The following is a 12,254-nucleotide window of genomic DNA, read 5'->3' as shown; positions in this document are numbered from 1 at the left end:
TTTTAAATGAAATGAGATTTTCTGGGGCCGGACTCAGAGAGGTTACCGTATGTGAATGTGAGAGATAAGAACATATTCCTCCGTTAATAATCAAAATCGGTTTCAGTCGGGGGATAACTGATTTTCTGATTCAGCGCTCAGAGTGTCAGATGTCATCGCCGTGATTGTTTTGACACCCCCTTAAGAAATTCAGGAGGAGGACGGCCAGCTCATGAAATTTGCAGATCCTGATTGAATTTTAGGATATTTTCATAAAGGCCAATGCGCTGTGTGTGTCGGCTGAGATGATGGGGGTGGGCCTGGATGCCTTTCTCAGCTGTTCTCCTGCTCTCTTGTGGGATTGGAGAGAGGAGGAGGCAGACTTCTCCACCCATCAATGTAGGTGCTCTCTTACATCAAGCAGACAGATATTGGATCTTTTTTTATTACGGTCTTGCACACCTCTCCGTCTGGTCACGCTTGACTTCACTCAGTCTTTGTACATTTTTGACAGACCTCAAAAGCTTCAAAGAGTTCCAAGTTCCCTCAAATACGAGCTACCACCACCAAAGAAACTCTGACCAGACTCCAGAAAGAAAGTCTCCGATTCTTGGAATTGTTATATTTTTTTCATTACAATTTCTGTGAAATGTATATCCCAAATTCTGATTGAAAAATAGTGAATTTCTTATTTTTTAGCATAGTACTGGTTAAATTTAAATATATTGAGTCTATACTGGAATCAGCGAATACCCCACTATGTGTCATTTTTTTTTTTTAAACCAGCATTAATCTATTTTCTTGCCACTTTGGGAGCAGGGTAACAAGCTGTTAACACAACACTGATTGACTCATGTTATCACCTCATATAGTTAAGATCCAAAATGATGCAGAGTTTGGTGATGATTCTCAAATAGTTGTTGACATATTTAACTTAAACCCACAAATGTCAACCTCATGGTGGCGCTAGAGGAAAAGTCAGAGAAATAACAAAGTCACTAGGATTCGTTCTCGTGGGAACATGATTGTTTGTGGCAATCTATCCAATAGTTTTTGAGATATTTAAGTCTGGGTTAAAGTGTTGGATCAACATTGCCACCTCTAGAATGATATCATTATGGTGGCTAAAAACATGCATCATATACTTATAGAGTTAACTAGAATCTGAATGGGAACCTCTCAAAGGTCGCTTAAGTTCAAGAGTTCCCAGATAGAGTGCTGACCTTCCTGAGATCCTAACATGAAGTATTTAATACTTGACTTTGTGGAGTCAGAACGATTCATTTTCACGTCCTAAATCTGCCATCCGCTCACGAAAAATCCTCCCCAAGAAAATGAAGAAATGCTGCTGAGTTCCGGGACTGAGAGACGTTGGCTAATATGCAGATCAGCGGCCGAAGCAGATACTTTCCCTCCCTTTTAACTTCTCACTTTTAATGTATCACCTTGAAATCCACAGGGCATCCTCCCAGGAGTCCCTTTGTCTATGAATGCTAATGGGATCTCTCTATGTTAATAATAAATAGCTGCTGATAAAATAATAAATTTCTAATGTCCCCCCTCTCAGACCTTTTCTCCTCTCCTCCGTCTCAGATTAGTTTATCAGGGCTTTGCCGCCCCAAACACTTTGGGCTTAATTATTTAAAATGCTTGAAAAATTCATATCCTTCTTTTTTTGGGCGCAAAAGCCATCGTTCAGCCTGTGAAAATTTGGAAGAAAAAAAAAAAGAGGCGGCGAGGGGATGAAATATTCAGCAGCGCTCAGGCCCTTCAATTATTTTTCAGATGCATGAATGTTAAAAAACACATGCACATTGAAATGAGCGTTTTAAGGCAGAATAACTCCTACAGCGGTATAATACAGCTTTGTCAATTATTCAGGGCTAAATCTCCCCGCCGACACTTTACACATTTATACTTAATCACATTCAGGGAATTTGGATACAATCACATGGCTGTCATTTGTTTTTTTCCACCCTGAAGCAATGCAATTAAGCTTAAAAAAAAAAAAGTTGGAAGATATTGTATGCTGGCAAATATTAAATGTGTCCATGTGGGAGCAGAGCCCAGTGCTCCAGTTTGCTGCTCGCAGGCTTCCAGTTACTGGTTTTGTTTTTTGGATGGTCGAGCACTGTCCCTACTGGTTTGGCTCCCATCAATGTTTAACACACAACAAAACATAAAGAAAAGATGTTTCCATTCTCATCTGTAATTTAAGCATTGCTCTGTGTTCTATCCTATCCCCGGTATCGCTCCTCGCTACACAAATGCTTTTGTTTGCTGGCTGTCATTGTGCTGTATTATTTAGAGGCCGAACAAACAGAAAGCCCTCGCCGTCTTCTTCTCCCCTTCCAAATTCATTTGAACGCTGGCTCCTCGGGCCTGTCAGTGCATCCACCACAGGGATCAATTTCACCACTGCAAACCCACTGGATCAGATCAGATGGGACGCCCACGCTATCTTTATCTTTGGCGAGCAGAGCGTCTCTGAGGAGCAGGGTGACGGCATCTTCTGGGGGGGGGGGGGGCTTTCCTCTTCAAACAAGATTATTTTGTGAAAGTTATCGGGAAAACTCTTTATGAAACTTTCTGATTAACTTTTAGGAGAAGAGGTTGCAGTTTAATATCCGTTTAAATCCCCTTCATGTAATTGAAAAGAACATAAATGATGATGAGGGTTAAATGATGGGCTCAGAGACGTGTTTGAGTCTCAAATTAATTTAAATTGCTGCATGACATGCCCAGAGGTTCTGGGTCAGTTTTTTTTTCTTCTCCCTCTGTCTCGTCCTCTGTCCCTGTTTAACCTACTATTTAAAAAAAGATATTAGGAAATACAACAGAGAACGTCTAAAGATAAATGTTTGAGATGAAACATGTCACTCAACGGTTCAAGGGAAGCTTTTTTTAACTTTAATTTTGAAATGGAGTAGTGCTACAACAATTGATTAATCATTTAGCCTATCAAGAGAAATGAAATGCAACTTCTTTGTCATTTTTCTCTACAAAAATTGCCAAAGATTTGATGGTCCCAGCTTTTAAAATGTGAAGATTATCACTAAATATCTTTGGTTATGTCAGACAAACATTTGAAGAGGTCATCTTGGCCGTTAGTTACATGTAAATTTGTATTTTCACTGTTTTCTGACCTTACAATTAATCGATTAATCAATGAAATAGTCGGCTGATTTATCGATAATGAAGATAATTGTTAATTGTAAATGTAAATTTACACACCATATTTGATGCTGTAACATTGGATGAACTGGCCGTCCTGCAATAATTTCTATAATGAGTACTAGAAATGAAAGAATTATAACTACAAGTACACCTGGAACCCGCTGAACCTCATTTTTTTGGTACAGTACTACATGTGCCAGCACAAAGAAACCAGATTTAAGAAGTTTGTAATATCAATAGGACTTAAAACCCTTAAAAACACCCATAGTCAGTATAAAAAGCATTATGAGTTTAACATTCTCTTAGTTGACTCCAAAAACTTTTTAGAGTAGAAACTGTCGAACCTAACACTTATTGTAAGAATCAGATTATGAAAGTAACCTTTAAACAAAGGTGAAAATGATACTGAAATACATTGACTGAAGATTGAACAGTTCATGGTTGAAATGCTTGAATACCAGACAGCTGTGCTTGCAGAATTGTGTGAAAACGTCTTCCACTTAATCTTCAGATTGGGTGTAAAAAGCCTAAAGTGACCTGAAGGTGACATCAGATGCAGCAACATACTTTGGCAGTTGCAGAATCAGGTGATAACTCACCTTTCACATTGCACCAACTCACAGTATCAGGGGAAATGCAAGACTTATACCCCACAAATCAGATACAGATGATGTTTTTAAAATCACACCTATCATGTTTTTATGTTCCAAAAATAACAATAGAGGTACTCACAGGGCTCAACGCTTACTGTTAACAGAGGGTGCCAGGCAACAAAGCATCTGCTTTTGGTTGACAAACTAAAAACAAAATATGGTTGCCATTTTTAGTCATCTATTATTTTGAGTAATTAAGATACTAAGCAGTTAAACGTAATAATGAAAATGTGACAGGTATACATGTCGTGTGAATGTTGCTTTTCAGCATCATTTTCTGTCCAGCTCAAAGATGCCGCTTTACTTCCTCTCCCAAGACTAACTTCCTTTTTGTTTTTATCGTTCAGGTTTATCTGGTTCTTTGTCCGTTGAATCAATTTGCACATTTGTTTGAGATGTTGACGGGTCAGTCGAACTTTTCATACAATTATTATCCAGTTTATGCTAACATGCTGATGCTGAGCATGTATACTGTTCACCATCTTAGTCGAGCATGAATTACAGTTGCTAATCAGCACTAAGCACAAAGTACAGCTGAGGCTGATGGGTTCATTTTTGCAGATAATTACTCATAAACCAAAGTATTGGATATTTGTGACCTTGGACTTTCTTTTGGGGGGGGGGTTATTGGATCCAGTTGGTGTTCCAGCTTTGCTTTTTCATACAATTTATAACTTGTCGCCTTCACCAAGAAGGTTGTTTTCCGTTTACGGAGAACCTACTGGCCCAATTCTCATGAAACTTGGTGGAAGTTTTTTAGCATGGGCCAAGAAGGAACCCATAGGATTTCAGAGTTGATCCAAATCACGTGGCAGATACACACAATTTCTTTTACTTTTGGAAACGGCCTTGGTGGGGGTCTGCCCTCTCAGAGTTCTAGACTTTAATAGTCTGTTTACATTCACTGGAACCAGTAAGATTCTTATTGATACCCAATTCATACAACGAAATTACACTAAATCTGTATTATAAAGCATTTGATAGTCATTGGTCAAGCTTTGGAAGAATTTCACTGGATGGTGTGAAAAACGTATAAAATAAACTAAAAGAAAACACTCCCTTCACAATCTGCATCAGATTACCAGAATTAAAACTAAAGATTTAAATGAGCTGCAAAGACTATAAACAGTATGATAAACTTTAAGAATCATCTATATCAAATGTATTTTACGCTTGAAAGGTTAAAAAACTAGATGGACAACATGACATTTGACAAAGGTTGTGAATGAGCTGGAGATTACTTTAAAAAATACAAGTACAAATATGAGTAAAACTACATTTAAGTATTAACTAAGTAGTGAGATTGTCTGTGATGTGAGTGAAAGTGTTATATATATATATATATATATATATATATATATATATATATACAATAACAAATTTTGGAAGAGTCCAGATGATTAAAACATTTATTAACCAGCCTCGTCCAATAAATTATTCATTTGGACAGCTCATTTTAAAAATCATGTCTGGAACATAGATTACATTATGATTATATTAATAATGTTATATTAGCATTTTTAGCATGAATTATTAAGGATTATGTTCATATTGAATGTCTAAGATGGCATGTTGTGGTTGTGGACAAGAAATCACATTAATTATTAGAGGAAGAGCTTGTGTTGATTGACAGTTGGCAACATCACACAAGCTCAGTGCTCTGTTTTGAAAGCGATCGATCGACTGGTGTTGATGTTTATTAATGTTAACGACGTGATTCACTCAATAAACTTCACAAGTATGAAACCTTGACCACATTCCAACCCAGTGTTTTGGGATGTAAGTGGAGCAGTGTGCATATGGGTTATAGTTCTTTAATGTGTTTAAATGTGAATCAGTTTGAATGTTTGCATTTGAGTTCACTTCTCCTCAAGTACCACCATCAGGTCAAAATTGTAATTTGTCTAATATGTTTGTTTGTGGCCAAATCCCTGCAAAACAAATCACATTCCCATCAGCCTTATCGGTGCTTTGGTAATAAGCAAACGTTAGAATGCTACCACCAAGCAGAAAAACTCCGGTTTCGATTAGTAAAGCCAATGCTAAAGTGTCTTAAAGCTGCATTCTCTCTAGTGTCCATCAGGGGGCGACTCCTCTGGTTGTATAGAAGTCTATGAGAAAATGACTCTACTTCTCTCTTGATTTATTCCCTCAGTAAACATTGTAAACATGAGTTTATGGTCTCAATCTCTAGTTTCAAGTCTTCTTCAATACAGCATGATGTTCATTTAGTAAATGATGCTCCATTTAGAGTCAAACAGACCATAAAGCAGGGGATGCTTTAGGGCGGGGCTACACGCTGATTGACAGGTCGACACCAGAGACGTATACGGAGTTCTAGCTAGTCTTTTTCTATCTTCCTGTAAATTTTTCTATGTGTAAGAACATTGAGAGCAACTTAAAACCTGAGTCAAATCCCTTGTATGTCTCCTCCACACACTTGGCCAATAAGTTACATCTATATTTAAATATATTCTGGAGATATTAGACCTGGAGGTGCATGAAGAAGTGGGCAGCAGAGTTCTGCATGACAGGAAAGGAGACACGGACAGAAGGCAAAATATGAGAGGACACTATATGTTTTAAACATTAAGTGAATGCAGCGCCGACGATGAGTTGTGGGCACCGTTACAGAGACACACACACACACACACACACACACACACACACACACACACACACACACACATACACACACACACACACACACACACAGACTTTCTTATAATCCCTACAGGCCCCGGGGCCCCACTCTCAGGCCCCTCAACTGGGTGACAACAAACCTGCCTCTCTGATTTATGGAAATGCAGAAGGGTTTTTTATTAAGCCTCCTGCCGACACACACACACACACACACACACACACACACACACACACACACACACACACACACACACACACACACACACACACACACACACACACACACACACACACACACACACACACTCATCCTTCTCCTTTCGGCCAAAGGAAGGACAAAGGAGGTCAAACACTAAGAAATGTGTCAACTCTGCAAAGAAAATGGTGATTTGATTATGGGCTCTGTGTGTGTGTGTGTGTGTGTGTGTGTGTGTGTGTGTCGTGTGTGTGTGTCGTGTGTGTGTGTGTTGTGTGTTGTGTGTCGTGTCTGTGCATGAAGACATCTTGGTATTTAAATTGCTGTTATTAACATGTTAAAGGACACAATAAATTATACAGTATTTAAAGCAGCAAATAATTCATACTCAGGTCAATGTGTCGGCTGCATGTGAATATTTGTATCTGTGTCTGTATTAATTGGTTTTCTGAAGAAGTATTTAGATCGGTAGAAGTACAAAGGTATAAATATTTCTACAAAAACATGGCCCCAGTAAGTCTTAGCTTGTCTTTAGTGGTGGTTGGTGTCCATCTTGGTTATCCTTTGTGTTTTATATATGTTTGTTATACACTTTGTTTAGTTGCTGTGTTACTGAGTACAGGGATGTTGCGTTGCTTTGTCCCTAACACCTTCTGAAATGTAGTGAAGTATGAATTAGCGTAAAGTGAAAATACTCAATTAAAGTATCTCAAAATGATACTTAAGTACAGCACTTGAGTTAATGTACTTAGATTCTTTGCACCCAGGCTGCAACCGACGGTTCTGAAAAGTGAAGCTAATAATAAAGTGTCTTAAAGCTGCATTCTCTCTAGTGTCCATCAGGGGGCGACTCCTCTGGTTGTATAGAAGTCTATGAGAAAATGACTCTACTTCTCTCTTGATTTATTCCCTCAGTAAACATTGTAAACATGAGTTTATGGTCTCAATCTCTAGTTTCAAGTCTTCTTCAATACAGCATGATGTTCATTTAGTAAATGATGCTCCATTTAGAGTCAAACAGACCATAAAGCAGGGGATGCTTTAGGGCGGGGCTACACACTGATTGACAGGTCTCTACCAGAGACGTATACGGCGTCTCTACGTCACTCCTCGTCAGTCCAAATATGGTCACCTCCGTTAATTGGTTGCAAAAACCAAGATGGCGACGGCCAAAATGCCGAACTCAAGGCTTTAAAACCGCAGACCACAAACCGACGGATGACGTAGCAATGACTACATCCACTTTTTAGCTGTATTTATTGATAACCATTTTTAGCTGTATTTATTGATAACTGTGTGAATCTATGTGACGTCGAGATTTCAGCAAACAGCACTTCTTAAATTGGAAACAGAAATCTAGGAATCACATGAAACGCGATCAGAGGAAAGAATCAAATTTACATCTGAGCTCGTTGTTTTCTGAAGGGAAAGACGCAAGGTGTTAGATATCTAAATGAGATCATATGTGCATTGTGTCTTTGAGCTGAATATTCATAACGTCCAAATCATGTGTGTCAAAGGAGGAGCATGATGGGGGGGAAGGTAAAAGTTGTCATTATCATACATAAAATAATCCACTTTAGTGAAAGAGAATCCCTGTCAGTCTTTAAAGAGGAACAAAGGGAGAAATAAAAAACTAAAATCGAACCCTAACAGGAGGAACAGGGCTTAACTTGTCCACACACTTGTGAGCTAAAAACACATCGTTCATCCTCTGTTCCCGTGGTGACGCCTCTTCCAGCTCCTCAACACTTCAATATAAGAGCTCTCACCTCAACTCAATCCTCTCTCTCTCTCCCCTCCTCCTTTTTATGCTCTTTACTCTCCACCCTTCCTTCTTTTTTCACTTCAATTTCTTTTCTCTCTCTCCCCCTCCCTCCATCCTCTCTGGTGTACTCTTTACCCCCCAGTCCTCAGTATCCTCCCCCTCTCTCTCTCTCTCATCTCATCCCCACATCCCCGCCCCTCAGTGTTCAGTGTTCAGTGATTAATGCGAGTTTTAATTGTCATGCTCACTTTTATGCTCATTAAAGTGTATTATGCAGCAGTTAGGGTATTAAAGTTCAGCGAGAAATTTCATGCATACTGATGAGAATGCAAATGAGCCCAGCGTGAAAGGATACTATGGTTTGTGTTGTGAGTGTGTGTGTGTGTGTGTGTGTGTGTGTGTCAGTGTGTGTGTGTGTGTGTGTGTGTGATTATCCCCAGGAGTGAGCCAGAGTGTCATTATCACCCCGTTCTAGCCTTCTTAGCTGAGCAGAGAGAGTCCATCCATGGAAATCATGTTAATGGGAGTCTTAAAGAATTCTTCACGCCTGAACACCTGAATAGTGTTTAACATACGAGGTTGTATGTTGCAAAAAATGCTGCATGGCTTTTATTCAGTGACTTACAATAAATAAACGCACTTTGCCTTACTACAAGCAGTGGTATTAGAGTATTTGCTCTGATAAATTTAGAGATTTTTTTTTTTTCTTGCATAACTTGTCTTATATCAGACTAGTGGAAAGAAAACATCCAAAATACATATTTAGATGTTTATTTTACTACTTTGTCTAGTTGTGTTTGTAGATTTCCCCTAATTAACCAAAAGTCACCATCAGATAATGCCTCATTTGCATATTTAAACATGACATTCCAGAAAAGGGTATTGTCTTACTGTAAACAATCAACTAGGGAAGTTTCATGCTGATATATATTTGTGAATGTTGTACTCTATTCACCTGTAGTGTCTTTAGAAAGTAATTTAACAAAACATATCTTTAGAGGCCGTTTACTCAACAACAAAAAAAATCACTTACATACACCAAACTTTTCAGTTTAATTCCCATCTATATTCTGAAGGTTTTTACAAAGCGGATTGTTCATATATCATTCATAGCCTGAATTATACAATATTTTATTAATAGAAATATGGCAAAAATTTATTTTTTTATGTCTGTTGTCAGTATTCTGGGATTTCTGGAATGATAAAAAGAGATATATATATAAAATTCTCTGTAAAAACCTTTGACTCTAATATGTCACAAAAACATAACAACATTAAACCTGGCTTAATACAATGTTCATTTTTCTGTTACAGAAATGTATGAAAATCAGCAGATATTTAATAAGATGATTCCTCATTTGCGTATATTTGAACATAAAGTCCCTCTTTTGTCTTATTGTAAGTAATTAACTGGGGAAGTTTCATGACGATTTTCAAAAAATCTGCTACAACATTTGCACTGTTAATGAGGTTTTTGAAACAAAGCAGCTACGTAACAATAACTTGAATAATATATGCAATTATTATCCAGTTTATGCTAACATGCTGATGCTGAGCATGTATACTGTTCACCATCTTAGTCGAGCATGAATTACAGTTGCTAATCAGCACTAAGCACAAAGTACAGCTGAGGCTGATGGGTTCATTTTTGCAGATAATTACTCATAAACCAAAGTATTGGATATTTGTGACCTTGGACTTTCTTTTGGGGGGGGGGTTATTGGATCCAGTTGGTGTTCCAGCTTTGATTTTGGTGTAACATTCAAACATGACTAAGAGTCTGTAGCCACACAAACAGCTCTGAGACAGCACAGTGACACTCAGCTAAATGCTAACATGCTCACAGTAACAGCTAACATGTCGTTGCTAGGCAGCTGTAGTGTTTTATAATGACAAGAATAGCTTAAAACTGCTTTTTAAATCCATTGTAATATGTTTGTATTGATTTCAAACTCAAAGTAACTTCTAATGTTCTTGTAAATTGGTTTATTTTTAAAGGATTAGCTATTTTTAATTCTCAGGCTGTGTCCCACATCACTTTGTAGTGCTGACTGAAAGTATAATGATTTGTTTCGCTCTGCTTTCTTTTAACTGACATACAGAATATGCTTTGTGGCACCACGGCATCAGGATCATTTGAAAGCAAAGTAACAATAACAAGGAAAGACTCAATTCATCCTTTGTTGTTGTTAATGAGCCACTTTAAACCTGATTGAACTGTTCCCTATTTAATTTCTGGTTTGCAACAAAAGAATTGAGGGATTAGCCGTGACATGTAGGCATTTTAAAATCCTATATAGTGACACAAGTTTCAGAATTGTATTTCCATAATGCTCCAAATAGAAAACAGTAGGTAGTAATAGTAATAGTCAGTGTTTTTCCAGGTATTTGCTCATAAAAGTATTGACGAAAAGTATCACAAACGTTATTCACCCTGATAGGGACATCAATGTTTGCACAAAATTTCATGGCAATCCATCCAATAGTTGAGATATTTTACTCAAAAACAGAAATGCTAACCTCCTGGTGGTGCTAAATGAAAAGTCAGAGAATCGCCAAAGTCAGTGTGTTTAATCACAATGGAAATACATCAAATAATTGTTGAGATATTTCAGTGTGGACGGACGATGAAAAAAGACAGCAGCACAGTGGTGTAATAAATGAGGTGTCCTCGTGAAATGTGTGCACTCTCAGCAAAGCAAAGATAAGAACGGCATTAACACAATGAGCGTCTGAAATTTAAATGTATTACAGTGAAGGAGAAATGCCTGAAAGATGAATATAAACTCTTCTGTTAGAAGGTGACTGTCTCATTCGTGTCACGTGTGATTCTGCAGCGCTGTCTTCTTCCTCCTCTCTCAGCCCACCTGCTGTTACCGCCACGCTGAGAGAATCGGCTCAGTCATTACTGCGCCTCTACTGCGCTGTCTGCAGGGTGAAACGAGACAATAGTAAAGATTTTCAACCAGGGGGCCTGAATCATTTACACAGCATGGAGCGGGTGTGCTGAAATGAGGCTGCTGATGACTCTATCCTGCAGCAGCAGCAGGTGGTACTGTAACTGGAGGGGAAAAAAGGAAAACATGGGAGGAAACAAGACGGATAAACTCATCACAGTGACAAACAGAGTTTATGCATGAATGGAACTGTTTAAAATCACGACTGAACTGTTCCCCCGGTGCTGATCAAAGGGAGATGTCTAACATAATGACATGCTGAAACACAAAACAAGATGAACAAAGTTTTATTGTGAGGATGGGATAGTAGAAGAAAGGAAGGTTTGCAGTGATGGAATTGAATTGAAGTACATTTACTCAGGTACTGTTCTTAAAAACTAATTAAAGTTACTTTGACATTTACTCGAGTATTTCCATTTTATGCCACTTTATACTTTTTACTCCACCACATCTCAGAGGTACATATTGAACTTTTTACTCCACCACATCTCAGAGGTACATATTGTACTTTTTACTACATCTCAGAGGTAAATATTGTACTTTCTACTACATCTCAGAGGTAAATATTGTACTTTTTACTCCACTACATCTCAGAGGTAAATATTGTATTGTACCTATTGTATCTGTAATCTAAGTTTTTACCGTCTACGTCACATTTTTCAATTTAGCTTTCCCTCAGGCTATGAAGCACCAGTGAGACCGGATTAGCTCCTCTTTCCTTAAAGCTCCGCTAATCAATATTTCTCATATTAACACCAAATCAAACCATTTCATGTGATGCGGAAGAAACCCACAGAGAATCGTCAGCTAGCTTTTTAGCCACTTTAGCCTGATTTACTTTATGATTCAGTCTCACTTCGCTCATCAACCTGGTTTACAAC

The sequence above is a fragment of the Anoplopoma fimbria genome, chromosome 14 (genome assembly GCF_027596085.1).
Source record: "Anoplopoma fimbria isolate UVic2021 breed Golden Eagle Sablefish chromosome 14, Afim_UVic_2022, whole genome shotgun sequence".
In the NCBI taxonomy this organism is placed as follows: Eukaryota; Metazoa; Chordata; class Actinopteri; order Perciformes; family Anoplopomatidae; genus Anoplopoma; species Anoplopoma fimbria.
Note: the sequence above shows the minus strand (reverse complement) of the source record.